The sequence below is a fragment of the Lolium perenne genome, chromosome 2 (assembly GCF_019359855.2).
Source record: "Lolium perenne isolate Kyuss_39 chromosome 2, Kyuss_2.0, whole genome shotgun sequence".
NCBI lineage: Eukaryota > Viridiplantae > Streptophyta > Magnoliopsida > Poales > Poaceae > Lolium > Lolium perenne.
Genome location: NC_067245.2, coordinates 142668182 through 142675123, shown reverse-complemented (window position 1 = coordinate 142675123; position 6942 = coordinate 142668182). Strand labels below are relative to the sequence as shown.

The window sequence follows — 6942 nt, the reverse complement described above, 5'->3', positions numbered from 1 at the left end:
GAATGTTTACACGTCTTGAAGTCTTGTTAAGTACGAACCCGTACTTATTGCTGCTTCTACGGGATATAACCGGGCAGGTATGAAGATATGTTCGATGAAGACGACGTTAGCAAGGTTACCGTTCCGGCTTGGCCTGGGCAGGGTTATGGACACCACTGGTTATCTTCAGGACTCTTAGTCCAATTTGTATCTTGTCCGTACTCGGACGTATTCGATCTTCTGTATGATTTGGATCTTTGTATTGTATATTTGTATCTTGACTCGATGGAGTTGTTGTTGTAATATATGTATCTTGTGGGCTCTATTGTGATCCTGTTGTAATGTTATCGCTCGTGTTAATTCCTCTGGCATCACGTGTGTGATTCTTCGCGCACGTCGTGTCGGAGGGCGTCTCTTAATCGATATCGTGCGGATTTCGGCGGAATCGCTGGAATCCTCAGGGTACCGGTTCCGGGGTGTCACAAGTTGGTATTAGAGCCAGGTTAACGATACCCCACTAGTCCAGCCTTTAGGATAACCTTGCCAACGGTCGTTGAGTTTAGAGTGTCCAAACTATTTTCTAAAATTCGTTGGATAGATCTGATTAGCTCTGCATTTTTCTCCTTATCTATATTCTTTATCCTCTTACCTTTCCGCGTTTTGAGTCTTCTGTCTTATCTAAGTTCTATGAGTCTTGGGTTCTGACGCGGGTTGGACGATCTATGCCTTTATCCTATTAGGTCCGATCTTCGGAGGAACCCGACAGAAGCGCATCATCAACGACGGAACAACGACTTCTTGTTAGTGGTGTCGCCCGATCTACGTGGAGCAAGAACTCTTGTTAGTGGTGTCGAGGAGATCAACACGTCATCAGAAGATCCGATAGTTCACCTCTCTCCCCTTTACCTTGAGGTGGAACCTCGGGGCGAGGTTCCTTGTTAGTGGTGTCGATTGTAACGGCCCCGGTTATACCCCTACAAGATTCAATTGTTTGTTTTCTTTTTGTGCATCATCATGCATCATGCATCATATCATCCACAAGATTTTATCAAATAAAAATTATCTTGAATAAAAAGTATTTTGAGTTTCCCCCTCTCATATGGTTTATAAAATAAACCTCCCTGCTCCTGTCATTTAACAAACCCTAACACAAAATTATTTTATTTTGCTATAAAACCTTTGGCTCTTATTTTGTCTCTATCTCTACCCTATATTCAAACTCAACTTTTATTGGTGCTGATTCAAAACAATTTGCAAAAACAGGTTTTCTAAAATAAAACAAAAGAGAAAAGGATTTGATAAATAAAACTAAAACCCCCTCTAACCTTGGGCTCTCTCCTCCCTCTGGCCCCTCTCTTTCTCCCCTTGGCCGAAGCCCATCTCCTCTAGCCCGAGCAGCCCACCTCCTTCCCTTACCTTTTCGGTGGCCCAGACCACCTTCCAGCCCGTACCGCTTCGCAAGTGGTTGTCGTCTTCTTCGAGCTCGCACGCAGGAGGCGTGCTCGCTTTTCCCCTTGCCGTGGTCCTGCACCCAACCACCACGCCACCGCACCTCACCTGCTTCCTCCTCCTTATCTCTTCTGCAAGCCAGCATCTCCAACCACTCCGCTCCTCCATCTGCCCTTTTCCCCTTCTTCACGAAAGAGACAGAGAGGAGAAACCACCACTGCCACCACCGTCCTCACCATGGTTCCGCCTCCACAGACCATCCCCCGCCGTTCCGAGGGCACCGGCGGATGCGCCTCGTCCTCCTCTTCAACCTGGTTCAAGGAATCGAGCCGGAGCTCTCCCAATCGCCGCCAAATTCGCCGATTCCATCTCCGACCCCGGTGAGAAAAGCTTCAATTCAGACCGCCTCCGCCCTCCTCTAGCCAGTCCGAGCCCTCCAGCATGATCTTGGTGAGCTTCCGCACCTCAGGGACCCCTTCTTCCTCTGATTCTCCTCTAACCTGTCATGCCGACGTTGACCTCCGTTCACCGCAGAAGGAGCTCGTCGCTGGTGACCTTCCGGTGGTGCTCCGCTCGAGCCGCGCCCCGTTCCCGCTTCCTCGCGTCATGGCGCACCTCCGACGCCCTCTGCCTCGTCCCGCCTCAGCCTCCCTCGAAAAATCCGAGCTCAACTTGATCGCAGTCATGGCGTTCTGTCTCAGGCCCCGCCTTGTTCTGGGTCAAAAGAGCCGCACGTCTTCTTCTAATCAAAACTGATTGCCTAGCTTAGTGGTAATTCCCTTGATCCTTTCCCGTGAGATCCAAGTTCAATTCCTTGATCTGGCTAATTAAGCCACTTTTTACTCTTTGATTCTGTGCATCAGATCTGGCGCCCCAATGGGCCTTGGCCCAGTTCGTCCCGGCATAGCCCGTCGCTCTGTGCATGCAGTAGCCCAGATCCACCCTCTCGCCCGGCGCGGCAGGTATCGGCCCGTTGCATCCTTCAGCCCAGTTCGCCCCTGCATGTTTTTCTTTTTCTAAAAAAATTCCTGAAAATGTCTTAAACTTGATAAAATCATATCTCTCAAACGATAACTCGAAATAAAATGTTTTCTATATGAAAATTGATCAGAAAAATGCAAGGATCATGAATATGCCATCTATATGCCTGTTTGCATCTCGCATCATGTCGCACGTTGATAGTTATGCATGTTTACCTCACATATATGCGGAGTATTTCGGAGACCGACTAAGGTTTTCCCCGCTCCGTTTAATGTTGAAGTAGCGCACCCCTGCCATGTTTGCTATGCTAATCCATCCTTAAATTTTTCGGTAGAAAATGCAACTCCAACCTAATTTGCTTGTCCGGGGTTCCGACTCCGATTAAATTGGATAAGATGCATTGCACCATCTATGCCATGTCATGCATATCATCATGAACATGCTGGATCTTCTTTATCCGTAGTTGTAAGACTTGCATACGTTGTTTGTTTTAGCATTTGCTTCTTCCCGGATAGGATCGCGAAGTGGTGTGGTGAGATACGACAAGTTCTCCGGATGTTCCTCGGCGAGCTTTAACAGGCAAGCATTTCCCATATACTCCTATCCCTGCAGGAGTCGCTCACCTATTTTATTTTGCCTTCTCCCTCATGCTATCCTTAAGTTGCGTTCTTGTCACGTGTCCCTTCCACTTGTTACCTCAAGCAGCCTATATTGAATCCACCAACCACCTACAGCTATTGTTTGGTTATCGGGTCTGCCTTGCGAGTCGTAGTGCATGCTAGTGCTGTTTTATCTTGTTATCGTTGCTGTTATCTTATCGGGATATGTTGGGTTGTTGGGAGGTTATCACATGCTATATCAGTTGTTGGAGATACACATGTTTTACTTACTTGTTAACAACTAAAATTGTGAGCAGAGGCATCTGTGAGCCCCTTTGCGAAAGCATCGGAACTTTGACTTGCTAATGTCCCCTAGGACCCGAGTTCTTGTTATCTGTTCCAAGATTGAGCGCTCTACCCATGAGTGGGGACGATTATTGGGACCCCCCCTCACCCATTACCTTTTCTCAAGTTAGTTCAAAAGGGGGCCACAACCTTGGTTTTATTTGCCTATGCCATGTATGCCATGCTTTACTTACTGTTGCCTTCGGGTGTTTACTTCCTGTTGCCTTCGGGTGTTTATATTCTGTACTGTACCCCGCGGGACGTTTAGCGAAAGCATGTGGTTCGCACACCTAGCCGCCGTCGCAAACCCTGAGTCCGCTTCGGAGTACGGCCGGACTTCGTTACGAGTAGCTTAGTCGGGTGGCCCCCCTAGACTTTCTTGTTGAACTGGGAACGGTCTTGTTGTGAGACATCCACCTGTCGTAAGTGGGTCGAGCATGCGTATGGTTACATTTGGGCAACCCCTGCAGGGTGTACATCTTATCGATAAGACGTGTCTGCGGTTATGGACGACTTGGAATTGTATAGCTTGATCATAGACAACTTACACCGTTATCTTGTTGCCAATAATCTGATAATAACTTGCGTAGTAATATAGCCTTACTACAACCGTTACCCAATAAAACTTGTCCACCGTTGAGTGCCTTTTACATTGCCTCTTCGCAATTGTTGGAGGGGATATGTGTAATCGGCTGGGTTATATTTGTGTAGTATTTTATTTGTTACCTTATGCGCTCTCTCACCTTCTCTGATTAGACGAATGTTGTAGAGTGTCTCTATAGGTTTTTAGTGCTTGCGCGCTGCCGCTTAACTCCACCATATTGCCTATGACGTTCCTCTTGCGTCCTCTAAGTCCCCTGCGTGCCTCAAGTACAAAGGACGACTGGTTGACGAATGCTTACACGTCTTGAAGTCTTGGTAAGTACGAACCCGTACTTATTGCTGCTTCTACGGGATATAACCGGGCAGGTATGAAGATATGTTCGATGAAGAGGATGTTAGCAAGGTTACCCTTCCGGCTTGGCCTGGGCAGGGTTATGGACGCCACTGGTTATCTTCAGGACTCTTAGTACAATTTGTATCTTGTCCGTAGTCGGACGTATTCGATCTTCTGTATGATTTGGATCTTTGTATTGTATATTTGTATCTTGACTCGATGGAGTTGTTGTTGTAATATATGTATCTTGTGGGCTCTATTGTGATCCTGTTGTAATGTTACCGCTCATGTTAATTCCTCTGGCATCACGTGTGTGATTCTTCGCGCACGTCGTGTCGGAGGGCGTCTCTGAATCGATATCGTGCGGATTTCGACGGAATCGCTGGAATCCTCAGGGTACCGGTTCCGGGGCGTCACAGTCGCTCATCGGCATCTGATGCTGTTGGTAGATGGGTCCACTCTCTTGGGAAGCATCCCCTAGATGACGAGGACGAGGTTGAACTCATCTTTGAACCGCCGCCGCCGACCTTCGACGAGAATATCGTCGACGAGGGGGAGGAAGTATGTTCCGATTCTCCTCTCTCCCTTATTCAACATAGCCCTGTATCGATTTGCGCTACGGTCTCTCCCTCTTTTTTTGCGCTATAGCGTTTTGAATTAGCGGCAGAATCTTTTTAGATTCATATTCAGTATTAGTTTCAACTGCTACATATTTGCTTCACATCCGATTCACCTCTCTCCCTTATTCAACATAGCCCTGTATCGATTTGCTCTATGGTCTCTCCCTCTTTTTTTTGCGCTATAGGGTTTTGAATTAGCGTCAGAATATTTTTAGATTCATATTCATTATTAGTTGCAACTGCTACATATTTGCTTCACCTGTTTATTTGGCATGTATCAGGTTGCTACTGATGAGGTTGACAGCGATGTCGAGTCGCGTCATAGGAAGGCCTGGGCCACTCTCAACAAGCTTAAGGCGGGGAAGTTCGACAAGTATTGGAGTGAACCCTGGACTGGTGCCAGGAACAGCTGACCCTTCTGCACAAAGAGCATAAAGGTTGACTTTCAAAGCGTCCTACAGCATGCCGAAGCCGGTGGGTCCAGCTCTGTCAAAGTTGGGGAAACTGTTAACCGATCCGGCTTCATAGCCAACCACATGGCCTATGGGCTATTCCTAAGGAAGAAATTGAACCAAGCTATCGAGACCGGTCGTGTGCCTCCTCCCAAGCCCAAGCCACCAAAGATTAAAGGTATGGGCAGCAAGAAGCAAAAGAAGCGGGACCGGGAGGAGGCGACAGGAAGAAGATGGTAAATATACTCCGTAACTGTTGTGCATGTTTGTCTCTCCTACTGCTTCAAAAGCAGCATCTTTTGTTGCTGTTTATGTTTGCTGCTCAGCAGCGTTTGTGGTGAACCTATTAGCTTAATTAGGGATTGTTGAACTATGTATGTGTTGAACCTTGCTTAATTAGGTTGTGTTGAACTCTGTTTGTGTTGGCGTGGGAAGGGGGCATGATGCTACCCTGAATTTAGGGGACCCCCAAAAAACTTGCAAATACGAGTGATGCATCCAAAAGGAACAAACTTTTACATGGTAGACCCCAGTCTGAAAGCAAGAAATGCAATCGGGTCCTTAACAGCCACCGCCCGGATTGATCGGGGATTTTGCCTGCCTACCGCATGTGACTTGTGCTCACTGGAGTTTGGGACCTCACGCATGGGCACCACACGTAAGTGCCAGACCTGTTGGTGTAAAAACTCGGGTGATTATTATACTGCATTAGTACAAAGTTTCCTATGGATTCAAGTGTTGGAAAGCCAAGTTAACTCATTTTCATGACTAAGAAGGAGCCAGGCTTACATTTTCATTTTCATGTTTTAAACTTGTTTAAATCTTGGTCAAACAAAGGAATTGACCAGGATTCAAAATGGGCATAAAAATTCAAAAAAGAAATCAAAAAAAACAAAGCACATAAGCTTCTTATGTCATATAGTAAGCATTAAAGTTGATCAATGAAGTATAGACATATTCAAACCAGAAAAATCATGTATATACCCCCTAACCCTAAACTCTGTCTTATGAAGTCAAGCATGAAGAAAAGTGGTTATGGGTTTCAAACATGGAAATTAAAAAATCTCCCAAAAGCTCATTTTGGAGTGACTAAGAAGAATCCAGGCTTACCTTTTCATTTTCATGTTTTAAACTAGTTTAAATCTTGGTCAAACCTAGGATTTGACCAAGATTCAAATGGACATAACAAATTCAAAAAAATCAAAACCAAACACATAGTCTTTTGATGTCATATAGTAAGCATTCAAGTTGATAAACAAAGTCTAGACATATTAAAACAAGAAAAGTCATGTATATACTTGGCCCCTAACCCTAAACTCTGTCTTATAAAGTCAAGAATTAAGAGAAGTGGTTTTGGGTTTCAAACATGGAAATTCAAAAAAACCTACCAAAAGCTCCATTTTGGAGTGACTAAGAAGAATCCAGGCTTACTTCTCATTTTCATGTTTTAAACTGTTTTAAATCTTGGTCAAACCTAGGATTTGACCAAGATTCAAATGGGCATAACAAATTCAAAAAAAAAGACATAGTGTCTTCTGATGTCATGTAGTAAGCATTCAAGTTGATAAACAAGGTCTAGA

At 45.5% G+C, this 6942-nt stretch overlaps 1 long non-coding RNA gene across 1 annotated transcript; it reads left to right on the top strand.

The window, feature by feature from the left end:
- The first annotated feature begins 1531 nt into the window (after positions 1–1531).
- Positions 1532–4553, top strand: LOC127333398 (uncharacterized). The gene is made up of 4 exons (XR_007871118.2): positions 1532–1878; positions 1963–2199; positions 2292–2390; positions 2904–4553. It is a non-coding gene; the product is annotated as an uncharacterized lncRNA (long non-coding RNA).
- The last annotated feature ends 2389 nt before the right edge of the window (positions 4554–6942 follow it).